At 39.3% G+C, this 19,634-nt stretch overlaps 1 long non-coding RNA gene across 1 annotated transcript; it reads left to right on the top strand.

Moving 5' to 3' along the window:
• Positions 1 to 1,897: 1,897 nt before the first annotated feature.
• LOC116047506 lies at positions 1,898 to 19,329 on the top strand. Its single transcript, XR_004104395.1, has 3 exons — positions 1,898 to 2,207; positions 18,664 to 18,805; positions 19,186 to 19,329. It is a non-coding gene; the product is annotated as an uncharacterized LOC116047506 (long non-coding RNA).
• Positions 19,330 to 19,634: the final 305 nt, after the last annotated feature.

Here is a 19,634-nt window from a genome sequence, read left to right as displayed (position 1 = left end):
TCATGCTGTTCTGTTTTGTTGTAGCTTTAGTGCATAATTTTTGATATTAATGAACGTCCATTACATTGAAGCCATTGCCAAATGAGTTGCTATAAAGCTAATTAAGACTTTCAGCTCCAATACAACTGTCTGTATTTCTCAGTATGGCTATGTTCAGAAGACTGTGTCGTCCGGCGACTTTCGCGAGTAGAAACTCAAGTGAAGATAATGACCTCTTCTGAAGAGTCCATCATGTTTTTTTAATCCTCTGTGTCCTCCGTGGTTACAAGCAACTGCGTGGAGGAGGGGTGGGGGCTGTGTGCGATCACGGAAGGCTTGTATCATGTGGACGCGCCAACAGAGTTGTCATTACTTAGAATTCATCATGGGGGAGACAGAAACTACGCACTATAGCTTTAAGTTGGCATTTGGTTTATGTGTTTTGTTTCTTTCAAAAGAGTCCTGGGACCTGTTAGATTTTTTGTAAAAAGTTGACAGAAATGGCTTGCTTCATGGTTCATTAAGAACTTTATTTTTACTTTCCATTAGACAAAATTTTAATTAAGCTTTAGAGATACTGGTAGGCAGATTTTTTTAAACTTTGGACAGCTGGCTGTCTCCCCTTGTTTACAGGCTTTATGCTAAACTTAGATAATTGCTTCCTGGCTCCAGACTTAACAGACAGACATGAGAGTGGTATCAATCTAAATCTCTGCAATAAAAATAAATAAGCAGATTTCATAAAACGTTGAACTACTTCTTGGAAATACACATTATACACTAATATATCAATGAGTGTGTCAGTCATGCTGTTCTGTTATAATTAATGGGAGTGTGTGGCTTTAAGTTTATGTTTGCTATTTGATCATAAATACATTTGTGCAATTTCTCTTGGGATCTATTAGCAAGTGTTTTTGTCTAAAAAGAAGTGAAAGGCAGACACCTTGCTTTACGGCTCATTAACTACTTAAAAAAACATCTACAACAAAGTACTAATTTGGTTAATTATTCAAAGGTAAGCCTTTCTTACTATGGTTACCCTAAAGCCAAAAACATCCCACAGTAAAGCTGCCCTAAAAAAGGGTATCTCTGTATCTATAAATAAAAGACAGAACATTTCAAATGTAGGGCTGCTTTCAATGCTCTGCAGCACATTCACTCTCTTAACATTACTTAAAGTCTAAGGGGATTATCAATGTGCAGATGAGTAATCTTTATGTGGTTATGTGCTGCACATATCATTTTAGTGCCTTAATCTCACCGTGTTACAGAGGGAGATTAGAGTAACGGTGGGGATTAATCTCACACAGGATTGCACATCCTGAGTGATTTGAGAAACCAGTGAGGCTGACATGAAGCTCTCACAAAACTCTCAAAGGGGCAAGTTTATTCTCATTAACAAGTTAATTTATTATAGAGTCATCACATAAAACATATCTGGGCTTATACCCTATATTGCGCTGATAAAGCCAAAATGTTTTTCCCTCTCAGGAGTTGCAGCGCTGCTTGTTAAGAAAAGGTAACATGCATAAAATATCTGCTCTTTTTTTGACATTTGATCCATACTGACCCGCGGTTATACAGGCTGCTTCATCACAATGGGTTTATTCATACTCTAAGCAACAAAAACAACAAAACATCCCAGAAAGACTTTCATGTGTGCAAAAACCACCTTGTGATGTTCTCTTTGAAGATGAGAAAGGAGGAAAGGAACTGGACATGCATGCATCAGTGCATATTGCAGAAGTGTGTGTGTTTGCACAGTGTATTAGCGTGTCAAACTGATTGTGTCCATGTGCATCTCCTCTTGTATCTAACCTGAGGGGAGGCTGATAAAGCTGTACCTCTGGTTCTTGATATGTTGTTTTAAGTGAATACGCCTCTTTCTATTCTTTTCTAAGGAATCGGGTCACTATGTTCCAATATAGTATGTGATATTTGCCCAGAGGCAGTTTGTACAAGACATCCCACCAGGATAGGGGGGAGTGGTGCAGCAGGGAACCAATAGGAGAAGCCATTTAGATTGCAGTAACCAACGTTTCCCAATCTGTCTGTTCCACTCTGTGCAACTATTTTGCGTGTGTTTGCCCTAAGTCTCCAGTTTGTGTCAAAGTGCAACCAGGATTTATATGCTGTTTGTGTTTTGTTCAGGTTAATGTAAGGGGTCAGTATGTGTTTATGTCAGGAGAGAGAACACAAATGGAAACCACAATGAGTCAAAGATGAAGGTGGGTGGCTTTTAGACTACTTTTTTTCTTCTTTCTTTCACTCTTATGCTCATTTTTCTTTCCCTTTTGTCTCTTTTTTGTTCTTTCTCTGCCTTTGTAGCTGCAAAGCTAATTCAATAAAGCTGTCGGCCATCAACTGGTAGTAAGCGCCAAACCATGCAGAAATGTCAAGGAAATGGCGTCCAAGGTAAACAGGCTGTCAGGCCTCATAAGATCTCATGGCTGCAGACTAAGCCTGGGCCTGACTAGAGTGGACACGTTGCACCTCACTGACCCAAACACAGAGTACCGTAGCATAGCAAGCAGACACAACACTGCACTGCACTGCACCAGGCCAATGCACAAGCCCAAACCTGGCAAACCCAACTGTTATAATTCTAGTATGATGAAGTTCAAGTCTCAGTCCAAGCTCCAACCTCAAGTCTATATTCTTGGATGGCCTTGGCCATAGTTGTCGTTACCACAGGCCTCAGTCTCAACTCTACCAGCTGCAGCCACTGCACTGTTGTTGGACTCCTACTGCACTAACTGAAGTGCAGTAAATTGGAAGTGAGGTATCTATAGGTATCAAAACAGCAGGCTAAGAAGACAGAAGCAAGGCCACTTTAAATAACATTACCTTCCTGTATGAGGCACAGTGTGCTATATGTATCAGTGCCTCGTGGTGGAAAGGGGAAATTGTGCAGAACAGTGTGTAAAACCCAATTAAGTTGCTGCTTTTCAACATGACATCAAGAATGTATTTTTATTTTAAATGTATTCTTACTTTAAAGCACACCCTGACAAAGAAGACAATAAAGAAATACTGAACTAAAATGTCAAAGAAGAAGCAACCCTAAGTACAAAAATAGCCAAGAGTCTACAGCCATGCTAGCACCTATGTGAAGCTAAATGCTCACATCAGTATGCTAACATGCTCACAATGGTAACACTAACGTGCAGATGTTTAGCAGATATAAGTTTACCATGTTCATTGTTTTAGTTTTAGTGTGTTAGCATGCTAAAATCTGCTAATTAGCACCAAACGCATACTAAACACAGCTGAAGCTGGTGTGAGATTTGCAGGTATTTGGTCAAAAAGTATCTAGTATACTGGTCTTACCTGTATACAGAATTTCATGGCGATCCAGAGAGGAATGTGCATTATTATCTGACAGTTATTTTGTATGTTGCAGCCATTTCGGCACAATGTATGAGCCAGCTACTGTCAAATCAGTTACTGTAAGTAGTTCTGTTACCACAAATTGGATTGGATCAGTACAGGTAAGGAGGTCAAAGCGAGCAAATTAATGTCAAACTTAACACAGGTTATTTGGATAAAATATGGACTGGACAGATGGATCAGAAGTCAGGGAATCTGCATGGTATTGGACAAAATTGACAGGAGTGGGATGGCAAGAAATAATCGGACAAAACAATAATGGTTGTATATAGTATATTAAATTGCTATAAAGACACTGGTATTGGCAACCTCTGTCTCTGTCCTATCTGAGTCAAACTAACTGTTCTTTTGTTACAGTAAATGCTATTTACTGGCTTTTATGTTTGACTTGTCAAGGAGGGCAGAGGAGATAACGGCATGAGCAGTATTTCCTCGACCTTTCCTGAAAGCAAAGCAGTCTCAGAGCTAGTGTAATTCACTCCAGTGAGGGAGGTGAGCTCAGCTAAGTACTTCTTAGGATTGGAGGTTTTAGTGCTCAGAGATGCTTAGGAGGTAAATCATGTCTAAATGTTGTGAAGAAACTGCTACAATGTGTTGAATTTGTACCAATTTGGTGTGGGCCTAATCTCCATCTCCTTTATTATCCTCCCTTTAAAAGCTTTGAGTCATGTATAAAGAAAGGTAATTTAGGTCTTGAGGTTTTAAAGCTTAATGATGCTTTTTACATTAGGCAGGGAAGCATAAACTAATCATGCAACAATTTTGCTTCATTTGGATGATCTGCCGGGGATTTTGAAGAATTTTAATTCCTTGGTTAAAAGTATAAACAGAGCCAGGTTAGGAGTGCAACGCCTTGCTGCAATTGTAAATTGGTTGTTGAGTTTGTTTCAGACATTAAGCGATTTAGTCATCACGGATGCATAAAGAACAGCATATTTGGGATGGTAGAAGAATGTAATGACTACTGCTAATATAGTCAGATAATGAGCAAAGAGGTTTTCAGGAATTTTGTTCCAGCAAAACAAAAGCTAACGTAATGCAGAACTCAATGAAAAGCCTTTAAACAACAGCAGCTTTGAGATTCTCTGAAACATGATGCTTACTTTTGTTCATGAAAACATACTGTTGGCCTATATGTGGTGATGCATTCTGCAACTATCAAGGCTGTTTGTCTGTTACACTGCTTTTTACACAAGACAGACTAATATAAGATTTTTCTATCCATTGTAATAGAACACATACAACTTAATCTAGTTTTATAAGAACATTTTTCAAACAGAATTGCATCCCGATTCTGTTTCATCCAATTTTAAGTCCAGCTTCATGAAGGTAAGTGTAATTTAACAGCAAAGCTGAAGGATTAAAGGAACACAATGGTGTTGTAGGCTCACAAGATTAGCTTCATGCACTCTTATTATGTATTTATTTTTTATGTAAAATTGATTTCTCCCAAGTCATACTCAATTCAATTTCATAATTGCACCGATTTATTTTAATAACCTCATATTTTGTTGACTCAAGACACTAGATCAGGCTTTTGATAAAGAGCAATGAAATAAAAAGGTGTAAGACACACATGGTCTTGATATTTAACCTGTAGATATCTCTCTAATTGCAAATTAAGTGCCAATAAATACTGGATATATATCACTGAATTAAAAGTCAAGGGATCACCAATGAAAGTAGGCTTTATCCTCCAGGGACTATGCATGCCTGTACCACATTTAATGGCAAACAATCTAATAGTTGTGATATTTCATTAAGACCCCACAATATCAACCTCATGGTGGCGCGAGAGAAAAAGTCAGGGGATCACAAAAGTAAGCTATCAGTAAGCGTTTCTGGGGACCATTAAATATCTGTGCCAAATTACATGGCAATCAACAAAAAAGGAATCATAGTTGTTGAGATATTTCACTCTGAACCAAAGTGGTGGACCAACCAACAGACCAATACTAATGAAAAAATAAGTGCTCTCACAAACCACCAGAAACCAAAAGGAACTGTTCAATTGCTGGTGGGATTAACTCGAAATGGCTAAAATAACCTTCCACACACGACAAACTCAATTTAGAGAAACGACAAGCTGCTCACTTTGCCACTTAATCACAGAGTTTCTTGATTAAACGCTGACTGCTAATGAATGCCAATGCGCCACTTTGCTCCCTCTTGATAGGATTTGGAAATCACGCCATTCCCCGAGCACTCTCATATGAATACACATCAACACACACTTCTCATCTTCCCCGGCTATAGCCTGAAACATGATAGAACTATTATGCTAATTGGATCTGAAGCTACAGGGAGGAAAAGTCATATGGATTTGTACTTGAATCCCATGGGAACGCTCCGTTTTCTGGAACTGTGTTAAGGCCCTGTAACATATACTGCACTCATTCACTTTTCACTACATTGAGCATACAGTGTGGTAAATATATATATGCAGCACAGTGACTGGTGAATGATTTCAGATTCAAGACATCCATAAGGTTCCCATGAAGATCTAAGCTAAGGAGGAAAAGTTGAGTTTTGATGTTGAAATGCATGATTGACTTACTATTAAAACACATCCATTTCAATGAGGAAGTTCAGTTTATTATTAATTATTAATCTTATTTTGTCTTTTTTATTGTTTGATTATACTGTATAGTCATCACAGAAAAGAAATACTTTTCAGTCTCGGAACTGGCAGACCTCTTGGAAGACCTGGCATTGCACTGCTGCCTTTGTTCTCAAAACCATTGCAGCGCTATATGATGAAAGCCTCATATCTCCAAATAAATCATCTTTTCAGGATGTTAAAACCAGGGGGCAAGAAAGGGGATGTGTCTCTGAAGGCAAATCTGGATGGAGAAAAGCAGGGAGAAGATGTACACTAGCGTAGTAGCCAGACTATTTGTCAATGCTTAAATTACTATGTTAATCACTTATTTGTAGTGATGTTAAGAAGCTGTCCTGATGACAGCCGTTGGTGGCAGCTGGGCTCTGCAGGAGTCCCGTCACATTAATCTGCTGGTGATGGATGCAGTGATGGGAGTCCGGCACTGCAAGCCACGACTGTGAGGCAAGGAGGTTTTTGGCTGGACAGACTGGAAAGATCATTAACAGCCAGGGCTCCCTCACCAACTGTTAATGATCTGTCCAGTCCTCCCTGTGCTTAAAAGCTGCAGAGAACCAGTGGAGTTGCTGGACCACAGAGATGTTATGCTCTCTAAAAGGTCTTCTGTGTCTACAGTATTCAAATGACCATGGCTGACGTCAGGCCCAGATATAGACTACAACCTGATGAGCATTTGTATGTGGATATGCTATGGCCCAGAAAGTGGCTTTTTGCCTTCGCACCTCACAAGACAAACCCTTGAAAATCAGTTATTTCTATATCCTCCAGAGGCGGCGCCAGGGAGGGGCTAGGGGTTGCTGTAGCTACCCCTAGGATTGCCATAGCACCCCCTTAGCACCCCCAAGAAATTGCTGTGGTTGATTTATAAATAAATAAAAAATTGTTAATGTATAAATAGTATAATTTATATTTGAAAAATGAATAAATACATTAATAAAACAAACCGATTATTTTTAGGCTAAAAAACAGGTGATCATATTCGGCCAAAGGGTGCAGTACACATTGAACTTTTGACCTTACTTCCGCAGTAACGTATTCACACAGAAGAAGAAGAAGAGCACAATATTTGGAGCCGTTAGGATTAGAGAAGTGAGTCTAACGCTAGCAATGGATAGTTTTTTACTCCCTAAACGTCAAGGTGTGGAGACTTTATCAAAATCTGTAAATGAGACTGAAAGATATGGTGAACTTGTCACCAACCGGGACGAAGAAAAGCGGCCGGAGGAAGGTGATCTGACCACGGCTGTGATTGCTGCTGAGGATGCTTAACATCACCCTGCTGTACATGACATTATTAGACCAGGGGATTGCACAGCCAGGCCACAGTGGGTGAGTCAGCTGATACGGGTCCACGCAAGAACTTTACTCTTATCTCTGTCTCGTAGAAGAGCATTACAGTGAACATGTGTTTTACAGAAATGTGAATAAATTGATCACCGAATCTAAAGTTATACAGCGCACTGGACATCGGTTTATTTTTAGCCCAGAAAACGTGTTCGCCCTCAGTGGCTTATTTAGATATATTAAGTCACTACAGATATGACTACATTATTTTGACCATACGTGCAAGTGTGAAAACTGTGCGAGGATACATGCGCGTGTGTGTTTATGTGTGTGCTTGGCTATGGGTGGTATATTTGGCCTGCTGCATTAATCTTCTGAGTACTGTATGAGAGCTGCAGTAATGATAGTTTGAACCTGGCTTGTTGGCTGGTATTTGAAATACGTTTGGTGGGCTAATCAGAGTTCTATGGTGCTGTTGTATCGGCAACTTTAAATCAATCTCTCTTGTTCGCTCGCTTAGTAAACCGCGGCGGAGGTGGGTGGGCATCTGCGCGAGTGTGTGTAACGTTAGCCTATTTGTGTCAAGGGAAACTCAAAATTTCAGAGCACCCTCACTGAAATGTCCAGCAACCCCAAAGCACCAGCAAAAGAACATCTCTGGTGCCGCCACTGATATCCACTCTAGCATGCTGTTGTGCAAAGGCAAAAGGGCGTAACTTAGTTTTTGTTCGAAAATTAGTTAATGACATTTTTGGGAAATTCAAGACATCCTTTATCATGCAGATAAGTATCTTAAGTCAATTCCGTTGTTTTTTCGAGAAAATTGGAACAGTAACTTCCAAAAGCCCAGGAGAAACCAAGGCAGAACGCCACAACACCAGTTACCGCTCTTTGACTTTGTTTTGGAACGCTCAAATTGAGTTAGGGTACAGGATAGCAATAAGTAGCTGGCTATAAGTAATTGTAAATCATCAGAAATATATGCCATGATCACTAGATTGTATACAGGTGTTACTATAATAATTTTGTAAATGTGATCAGCAATCAAATATTGATAATGTGGAAGTTACTGCCTTTTGCCTTGGCGTGACTTCTCACTTTTTGCAGACAATAAAATGACAGTACAGTAACTTCAAAATAGAGGTCAAAAGTCAAAAAGTCAAATTTTGAGCTCAAGATTTTTTATGTAGATACATTTAATTTATTAAAACATCTAACTGCCAGATTTCCAGTGTCCTACCTATAATTCAATTGGTTGGACAACTAAAAAAGTAATTTTTCTCATTTTAGCGAGCTAAGGTCTTTTGCATTTGTAGGGCAGCATAGTTCTATGCATCGCAATCCTTCTAACCACCACTTTGGTCCAGACTAAAATATCTCAACATTGCCATGAACTTTGTACAGATATCAATGGCTCCAACACGACGAATCCTACTAACTTTGGTGAACTTTTCCTTTAGAGCCACCATTTTTGTCATTTCGGTCTTGACACTAGCAATTTTTTTTTTATTTGGCATTGTGACTTTGTTTATGTATCGATAAATATTAACACTTATTAAAAAACAAAAACATTTACATAAATCTAAACACTAATAGCTACGGAAGAGGATTAGAGCCACATGTGAAAAAAATGTATTGAGTTCTGAGTTTAAAGTCAGAATTCTGACTTTTTTTTAAAAAAATAATAATTTTAGACTTAAAAAAAGTCAGAATTCTGAGAAAAAAAGTCAGAATTCTGAATCTCAGTTTCCTCCCTCTGACACAGCACTCTTTCATTTCCTCATTCATTAATTCAGTCTGTATCAGGCGCATTTTAGCGCAGTTTGTTATCTGCATGAATACAAATGCAGGGTTGGTTTATATAACTGTGTGAGGCAGACTATAAAACGTTTTTTTTTTCTCAAAACATGGCATTTCCTTTTGTCGGTGGTCCCGTTGATGAAGAAGCTGTATTACTTGGCAGGGTGTTAAACATGTGTCGGGAGATGATATTGAGGCCCCGACTATAGATGCATTTTCATTTCCAGATACTAGCCTACATATTTGAGCGGTATCGTTTTTCTTCCCAGTCTATCAGTTAGCCTACATAACCATATCAGTCCTCATATCACTAACGTCACCCATCGTGGACATGCTCTTACATCCCAGCAGATTCTTTGTGTCGCATTAAGTTTTTTTTGCAAACGGCAGTTTTCTTTACAACATTGGTGATGCGGAGCAGTTTAGTAAAGCCACTGTATAGTAAACGTGTTTTAAACGTTTTTGTAGTGTTCCCTGGACACAAACCAGTAAAAAGGAGTTCCACAGGATTGCAGGTGAATGATGTAAACCCTTTGAAATAAAAGATTATGAATTATAATTCTGTTAATGATGGTGCTGCAGCCTCAGAATGGGATTAGTAGGCCTAGTACTTTTTCGCACGCAGGATTGCACCTAAATGAAATAGATTATAGGTTCAATACCATTTCACCAGTAATATTATACTTATGATTAAATATGACATTAATACACTATATTGGAACTTATGCATTTACTCTAGTAGCAGTTTTCTCCCACGCAAATTCTCTCTCTTTTGCGGCAGCCCCTGTGTTGCTTTTTTAACGAAATATATGTTCAAATTCGCTGTATGTGCGCATGAGTATTTCCGCCGACCCGTTTGTTTGTGGTTGTTACCATGGTGAATCGTAATATCATGGCTCCATTCATGCTGCCTTTTATTGTGGTGGTGCACTCGCTTAACTCTGAGTGAACCTACTCTGAGTTGATTGAACCAACTCAAATCAGCTGTTCTGGAACTGAAAACGCAGAGTTTCCCATCTCAGGATAAATCAACTCAGAGTTCAGGGTTAGACTCAGAGTTTGTTAAACCTCCTTCCTGAAACAGGCCCCTGATGTTAGAGACAGGTCAAATTCGCATTTGATTAGATGGTAAACAAAACATGCGACTGTAAAAGAACTTCTATGCCTGCGTGAACTACTGAAAAGCTCCGTTTGTAGCCCCAAACTAATAATACAGGTAGGTCTACAGAATATCTTTTAATCAAAATTGTTATCTTAAGCAACTGTAATGCATTACATCAATAAAATATGCTAGCTTTGATGCCAGCGTGTCTGTACTTCTTATTAGTGGAGCTGACAACAAGCACTTGAATTGTGTATCCAAAATGCTACTGATGTGACAGGAGAGCCTGAGCAAACATTCAAGTAGTGATGCAAAAATTGTCTCCTGGCAATACAGCTATATCATTCTCTCATTAGATTTTGTCTGGTTTTACATTTCTCTGTCAGTGATTCATCATGGCTACTGATGCATTTTCATCATTTGTGACTGACAGGAAGCTTGTTTTTTTTTGGTTATTCTGCCTGACAAATGTCCACGCTAGCATGTCCAATCAGAGCAAAATGACACTTTCTTTTTCCTTTGATTCACTATCTGTAGACTGAAGTGTGTGCTGTCATGAGGATTGCGCTATATGTGTAGTCTTCATCCTGCTAATGATCAAGCTGTGCTGCTCCCTGAATCTTTCCTCAGAATGGTGTATATTTCATCATGACACTGAACATTGGTATTAACATTGTACGCATCCGTTTCTTTGGATTGTTTTTAAGTTTCACGTCATTGCCACAATTCTTAAGTCCTGAGATTGACTTTTTGGGAACACTGACTTTTTCATTTGACAGCTGATAAGTTATGTGACACATCACCCTGCCACGGCGGGCCTCAAACACTGTGATGCATTCGCCTCTGTTTCTATTCTGATTCTTCACTCAAGCCTGTGCACACCTCTTTATCCGTCTCTGACTCAACCATTCAAGCTGTAAAAAAAAGACAACATTGCTGATTGAGCTTGAGCAACAACAAAAGAAGATAGATTCTAAGAGAAGACTTTGCCCACTCAACTCAACAGACGTGGCTTTCTGTTGCCTGCATGGCTGATCTTTCTCCCTTTGAGTTCTTTTGTCTCTTCCTCGCTCTTCTTCCCTTTCACTCGCTTCTCTACCTGCTGTTTTTAATGGCTGAGTGGAGGCAAGGGGAGAAAGAGAGAGTGAGTGAGACAGACAGTGAAGAAAAGAAGGATGAGGATGGAGGGGAGAGAGGAGAGGGGAGGGGGGGGGGGGCTCCAGGCAAGGCTTTAATGAAGAGCCTTTGAAGTTTGCTGTGATTGAGCAGCGCCCGTGTCCTCTTCAAAAGGGACCCAACATCTCTCCGAAGACATACCCTCGTTTCTTCTCCCTTCCGTTCTTCCATCTCTCCCTCTTGATTTCCTTCCTTTTGTCTCTGTCAATTCCATGTGAGATCTTCACCTCCTCTTTATCCTCTCCCCTGCAACTGCCTCCTTTTACTACCCCCCCCGCCTTTCACCAACCCCCTTCAACTCCTGTCCTCCTCTGTGATCAGGACATGGATCATGTCTCTACTTAACTAACCGTGGTGGTCCCATCCCGTTAGCTTCAGGACTTTGAAGCCTGTGACTGCAGGATGAGAGGGATGTATGGAAAGAAAGAAAAAATAGTGTGGGTGGTGTTGGTGGTGCTTGCATGTGTGTGCTGTGGTTGCCTGGGTACATGTATCTATATGTATCAAAGACACACATTCAGAAACACACATGCATGTGCCCAGCATTCAGGAAGAGATAGTGATTCCCATCCTATCATCCACCGGCACTGATACTACTCTGTTATTTCAACAAAGTGGCTCTGTGGGCAATTTCGCTGCTGTGCAACCTATCAATCCAACCCTCCTACGCTCTTCCTCCTCTTCTTCCTGCAGGTCATCCTCATCTCTTGCTTTCTCCTTTACAAAGGCTCTCCATTTACCCCTCACCCAGCTAATGTATCTATATTCCACTGTGGTGGGTTCCTGCCATACACAATCTATGACTCCTGCCAGAAGCACTCTATTAAGGCCATGTGTTATCATAAGAGATATACTGTATACTGTGCTGCACATGGTTTGCATTTAAACTGAGGGGAAGTGCTCTTCAGATTACAATACTTTCAAAATATGATGTAAACTATTATTATATGTCACACTGTCACACTGATTGACAGCTGGTGGCAGTAATATGCCGAGAAATGCATCAATGCGCCCGCAAAGACAAGACAGCTAGCTAGGAAGCACAGATGTTAACAATAAAAATGGCTTTGAAAATGCTTGTTAGACCTCAAGGATGTGTTTTGTTGAGAAACACTGAGTGGCGGAAGAAGCATTTGAATTATTAACTTAAAGGGTAACTACCGTTTTTTTTCAACCCTATTTTCCTGTGTTTTTATGTCTAAGTGACTGATGGGAACAACAATCTTTGAAATTGGTCCAGTATTAAGCAAGATCACTGCAGTCGGCAGCGGCACAACAAGCTACAATGTAAATTAATAGGGCAATTGCCCAGCTTGTATTTACCTTCACAAAAGTGCTCGTTTTGCCGCTGACAGGCTCTGATTAATATTCTAAGTGTCTGACAACATTATGGAAAGAATTTCTAAGGAGGTCGACATTTCTGTTAAAGAGTAAGATCCTTTTTTTAAACCTAAAAACATCCACAAAATTGCATTTGCTAAACCCATCAGACTCCATGTAAATAAACAAAAAATCATTTTAGCATCGTAAAATACAATTTAATCAAAGTCGACAGAAACAAAATAAAACTATGAAAAGCCATTTTGGGTCATCTTTCCACTTTTCCAACCATCACAACTGTAGTTTTGGTTGAAACAAACACAGTTTATTGATTTACATACTGATTTAAATACTGTATGTTGGCTCTATACACAGTAAAAGTATTGCTTTTTTAAATGGAGTCTGGTGGGTTTAGCGCTAGCGACTTCAGAGCTGTTTCTGGTTAAACAAAAAAGGTCTCAAAGAGGTCTTAAAAGTCTATCTCTGAAGGGATCCATTATGTTGTCAGACACTTAGAATATTAATCTGAGCCTGTCAGTGGCAAAACAAGCACTTTTGTGACGGTAAATACAAGCTGGACAATTGCCCAATTAACTTACATTGTAGCTTGTTTCGCCGCTGCCGATATCATGCTTAATACTGGACCAATGTCAAAGATTGTTGTTCCCATCAGTCACTTAGACACAAAAACATAGGAAAATAGGGTCCCGGTTGAAAAAAACGGTAGTTACCCATTAAGTAAATGCAGCAATATCACACTATGAAAAGATTCCAGTACAAGTCAAATTCCTGCATTTAAAATGTTACTTACAGTAAGTATTATCAGCAAAATTTACTAAAATCATCAACAGTTATATTATTATTTCATACAACTTAGTTACATTCCACCACTGGAAACACTGAACGTAAACATTTGTATTTCATTTCAAAATGTCAAAAGAAATCTACAGCTGTGCCTCATGCCATTAGTTGAGAATGTGACTTTAGTTATATTATGACAGCACTGACTTGCAGTCATGTGCTGATGTGTTTGTTGGGGCTGAGGCTGGCATGCATGAATTTAACTCTGAATTCCGTGGGGCGGACAGGAGGCCAGGGACGGTCAGTCAGTCACTGGCAAGCTTAGTCTGTGTGATTACAGCCCCCTTCTCATCCAGGCCCTGTTTTTGCGGCGTGGCCAGCGAAAGATTAATGGGTTGAAAGAAAACATTAGCGCAGCGCTATGGTTCACGCTCACCTCTCTGCTTCTGCCTGCTTGAACGTGCCGCCCTTGCTTTTTTTCTCCCCTCTCTTACTCTATCTCCCTTTTTACCCTGAGTTCAGAAACCCTGCAGATATTGTTAAAGGATGTCTTAATCACAACTACTCCAGGTCTAACTACTTACTATGAAGCTAATCCTGCTATTTGACATGGAATTTTGCATATATACAGTAGTCAAACTTATGCAACCAATACTCAAAAAAAAATCTGTTTTGCGGAAAAAAAAATACATCAAAGTATTAAAGCTCTTTCTACTTGCAAATCTGTTATCTGGCTATGGTTTGTGTAACCGGTACCTCAAATGTCACAGATCATGAGACACCAGGTCAGTAATGCCCTAAATTGCAAAAACACTGCACAGGGAGTAAAAAAAACAGGCTGGCTTAAGCAAAAGATTGTAATGATATACATAATGTTTCCTCTCTTCTCTGCTCACCGAGACGTTTGTCTGAGGTTTTGAGTCCCGCCGTGCTGCCTCATGCCTGGAGAACAACTTTGATTGTTATCCCATAAATGATTCACTGAGTCATATTTTTAGGCTGGAGCCATTTTAAATGATGTATTTATCAAGTCAGCTGTTAAGTATGTGTCCATCTTCGAGTTGGCATGAATATGTCTACCAATGAGATTTTAACTTTGGGTGCTTTACATTATTTATTTTCACTGCCTTGGTTTTGTGGATATTTAATCCTTTAGAAGGAAGGAGGGGGGGGGGGCTATTCTGTCCCTGACTGGATTTTGTTGAAACTTTAGACCATAGTTTACTGAGTAGTAATTCGATTAGAGCAATATTGATGTGTGGGAGGCACTAAAATGGTTTGTCATATCTCCTCAATTCCAACTGCCACACAGGCACTTAACCAGCTTGGTGGCTGATGTTAGCCATTGTATTGTCTCATCTGTTATTAAATCTCTCAGTACGTTACTCTGTGTTGTGGTTTAACACAAGGGGTAATGCACAAAGATACCCCTAAACTCACTGCTGAGTCGGGCCATTTGCTCTCATCACAACTGGATCCATGAAAGAGAGCTAACACTAGCTTGACTTCTCTCCTGTGTAAAATGTGGTGCTGGTAATGACTTGTAATAACATGTATAACATGAATGCAAGCAATGTTTTGAAGGAATCATTGCTAACATTAGCAAGATAGGTTAACTAGCTTCCACTGGGACCAAAAACGAAGAAGTGAGGAAGCCTGTGGAGGCTTTTTTGGGAGCCATTTTTGAATGTGGTATCCAGTTCTCCTTTAATACATCCATGGTCCGAATTGAAGCAAGTTAGTCTAACTTACTTTCCAAGTGGAATACAAACTTAACAACACAATAGGTCCTCCCAAATGTTGAAGGAACAGAAATGGCCTCTCACGGTACATAACCAACACTATTTGGCCTTGTTGAAAAAAGGTGGGAAATGTCTTGTATAAAGTAGGACACCATTTCTCCAAAGCTCTACACAAAAGGACCTGGTCTAAATACTACAATACTATTAATATAAAAATGAACCTCAGCCACCGTTGCTATGGAGTAGGAGCCTGTCAGAGGAGCAAATCAGAGTTGTAGCAAATTCAAAAGGCTTCATTGTTGCAATTGCAGGCTTTAGTTGCTGAATTCATCCAAAATTGATTCTCAAAAGTGTAATCTTCAGCTTCCGTAACAGAATTATTTGCTAGGTGATTGGATGTTTCTTCTGAAATGCACCTTTGGGGTTTAGTTATTCTTCTTCCCCCTTAAGTTTCTATGTACCTGGGATTGAATATTCGACTTTTTGTTAATGTAACACAGTTGCTGACCTTCTGTACTGAAGATTCAACCGGGAGAATTTCATGCCCATCCAAGCCGTAGAAGTGCTCTAATTATGAGTCATGTAATGTCTATGGGAAAAATAAATTGAGTATTATGAATAGCACCCAAAATAGCTTTCCCACTGACGTTAGATACAATACGGCAACTGGATGGGAGGATGATAATGGCAGAAACTGGCAAAACAGTTTAGTTATTTAGTGGCATGTTATTTCATTTTTTTCCTGCTGATTCTGCTCAAGAGGTGCTTAGCCTCCTACGAGTGGATAGTAGGTATTACGATCATTGCTAGCATCTTTTTTGAAACACCTTTTAAGCTTAATAAGATGGATTTTTCGATCATCTTAGACTTTAGATGCTATGTGAAACAAGGCCCTATTCCACAGATGAAGAGAGAGAAAAAAATGACAGAGGAAGGAGCTGAGCAATGTCACAAATGTCATAAAGAAGAGGAATGAGTGTTGATTATGCTCCTGGCTTCTCTATTTCTAGTTATTCAGATATGTCGTAGATCTCACACACTCTTTAATGGCATTTTTCTGTGTTTTTAGGTATCAAGCGCTTTCTTTTTCTGATGCAGTTCTGAGCTCCCTGGTTCTCTTATTACCCAAAGCAAGTGGTAACGACTGACTGTAAATCACATTTGTAGTGTGGGAAAGAGTGGGTGTTAGAATGTGAATAATCTTTTATTCCTCTACTTCCGTGAAAAAGCGAATATATTTCTTCTTTCATTTCACAGGAACATCAGATAATATTCTAATGCTCTGGCTCCCTCTTTGTCTCTTCCTCTGCCGCCCTCCACAAACGGAGTTGTAAAAGCAAGGCAAAATAAGCAAGTCTAATACTCATTACAAGAATCTATATCAGGATGCCAAGTTGTTCAAAGAAAAGATCAGCGCTCGAGAGAACTTTCACTTGTGATGTCAGCCTCTTACTAGCAGTAGATTGTTCAGAATAGCTCAGAACATAAAAGACAAAACAAATCCTGGGTTGTTCTCCAAGCAGTCAAACCACAACATTAGAGTCATGAATTTCATTTTTTATCAACTCATAATGTTTGATGTATGCCACCGAGGATGGATGAGGTTTGTGTGTGTATATATATATATATATATATATATATATATATATATATATATATATATATATATATATATATATATATAAAACTGTAAATACAGAACATTGACTGATTTATCATAATCCTTCCAGCAGCAGACTGGACTGTCAAAAGTACAAGGAGTTACTGGTTGTGATAGCACAGCATGTGATTAATAATTTGCTGATTGCACTACAGCTGTTTCCACAACTGCAATATTCACTACTGCTAATATGAGATCTCTTAAATGTAATAGGGTCTACTGGTAGTGGGAAAACCCAGAGAATCGGACTGACTGAAGGAGCGTTTTCCAGCCCACAACTTCACTGATTGGGTTCACACCACTCTCATAGTGTCATTTACGGCTACAGAAGGCAGCTGTTTCCAGCAAAAAAAGCTACACAACCACTGTTTAGTTTCAGTTATATGTATTAAGTAGCAGATTTGATTGTTTCTTCACAGTCACCTTTTCTTTATTCTTTTGTTTGGTCCACAATGCAGAAATGTTTGGGGAGGAGCCGCTCAGCAGCATGGTGTATTTGTTATTTAATGTATTATGTCATCACTGACATCATGAGACAGAACCAAGTCATGGGGGTTTTCTGTGTGTAGTTAATTTTCAGGGCTGATTGAGAGCCCTATAAAAGCAGTGGCCTTTTGCTGTGATACAAACACGGGCTTAGGAAAGATTTGAGTGTTGAAAGGGGGTGAAAGCTTTGTCGGCTGAATGTTTCACCTCGCTGTATTTGCGGGGTTTTTCTGCGTGGTGTCCACCATTTTCTAGCTTCCTCTTGGATGCGTGCTTGCGATCTGGCACTTGGTCCTTATATTTTTATAGAGTCCAGCCCTCACATCCTGCTGTGGCTGGGGGCTACACACCCAGTGCCCAAAGGCTGATGCTCAGAAACGTCCTGAACACAGCAAAGGCTGATGCTCAGAAACGTCCCAAACAGCAAAATGAAAAGAAAAGAGAAAATATAGGCCTATGTTTTCTTTTCATTTTGATTTTCTCTTTTCTTTTTATTTTGCAGAAGGCAGTGTCTATGCAGATACAGACACCATTACACACTTCTAGTGCGTCATAAATGAGGATTAAGAGGGATTATTTTTGTACGAGTCTATGATCTATACATTGTTTTTTGGAAACTCCTACTCATTCTGCCTTTAGGTATAGGGCATGACAGTTTTTGTGTCACTATTGGCTTTGTTAGGATTGCTGTGTTCTAAAGTGCTGCAATAAACACACAGGACAATGTTTTCCAGTGTTGTATTTGAAATGAAAAATTTCATGTAGTGCTAAAGTCACTTCAAGCAATGACTATTCTGAGCTCAAACTTTCGGTTTATGCTCTCAGATGTTTTGTCTGGGCCTAGTTACAGATTACAGTTTTCAGTCCAAAATTGCTAAAGTTGTTATGTTTGGACCTTGACTCCACCCTGAGCCATAGCACCAAGTCATCTCACCCTAACCCCCACCACCCTCACACCCATCTAACTATACCCTACTTAGAGAAAATTGCATTTCTTGCAAAAGGCACTTAGAGAAAACCACTCCCTTGTAAAGTTCTAGTGGTTGCATGCAACTGCTTGTAAAAACAGACAGTGGCCTATTAGCACCAAATTAGGCTTTTACAGTGTTATGAAATGGGGAGGCTGTACACCCATTTAGTTTTGCCATGGCAAGTTGACACTTAGAGACAGGTAAATAGTGGTCATAGAACATAGTGTTCGTACTGAAATTTGTTTCTTTTTATTTCCATCCTTCTTCACCTTCATCTCTGCTCTCTGTCGCCATCTCCATGGTTTTTGATTGATATTCATCTCCATCTACAGCCTTGCTTTTGCTCGTGACGCCCACCCTTGACTGGTCCAATTTATACATACGAGGACAACCTTGCCTCTAAAAAGTATTGCAACTCTGCCCAGATGGCTTCAAATGATGTGTTGGGATAAATGTGGTTCCACAGGGAAAATGGTAAAACCTTTCCAGAAACAAAATTCTGTTTATTTTGATTGTCCCTAACTGCAAAAATCTTTTAACTTCAATCTTTAAATCAAGAAATTGTTGTCTACTATTCTAATCCACTTTTGTAAAAGATATCTCAGTAATAAGAAACGTGCAACCTGTTTCCAGTGAAAACAAACTTGTTAAAAAAAAAATATAAAGTTTTAATTATATTTCAGTAATTATGCCTTCCTCTGTCTTTTTCCAAGTTAAGTCGACACATTTTTAATTCTTGATTTGAATTGATAACCTTTATGCAGATCTTTGTGCACCTGTATTCAGAAAGGTGTGTAGGGTAATAAGTGATGAATCAATGTAAATCAGCTCATGCACTCACTCTCTACTTTCAGATATTTCAGCGATGATGATGAAGAAAGAAAAAGAAAAAGAAAGATGGTTGTAATCCTGCTGGAATGGCAGACTCTGCCACTAACATTATATAGACAGGTAACAACTGAATGTAAACACACTGAATGGCTATTGCTGAATAAAATGGCAACCATAAACAGTACTAGAAAAGTGGGTTTGATTTCATGAACATTTTAAGAATTTAATGGCTCGATAACAGAAAAAAACTTTCATCATACTGCAGATTTTTTTTAACTATGACTCCTCCTGGTATTGGAAAAATCTGCCTACTTTGATCTCTAAAACAAACACAACCTTCAACCTGTTTGCTTTCGAAGAAACCCCTGGTTTTAGAACGCCGATAGCGATGCACTTTAACCTTCATTCCAGTATTAATGCACAAACAAACCAGCAGGTTCATAATACAAACCAAAAAAATAGGACTGCATAT

Source organism: Sander lucioperca, chromosome 14, assembly GCF_008315115.2.
Source record: "Sander lucioperca isolate FBNREF2018 chromosome 14, SLUC_FBN_1.2, whole genome shotgun sequence".
Lineage (NCBI taxonomy): Eukaryota > Metazoa > Chordata > Actinopteri > Perciformes > Percidae > Sander > Sander lucioperca.
This window is presented reverse-complemented; position numbering and strand designations above follow the sequence as displayed.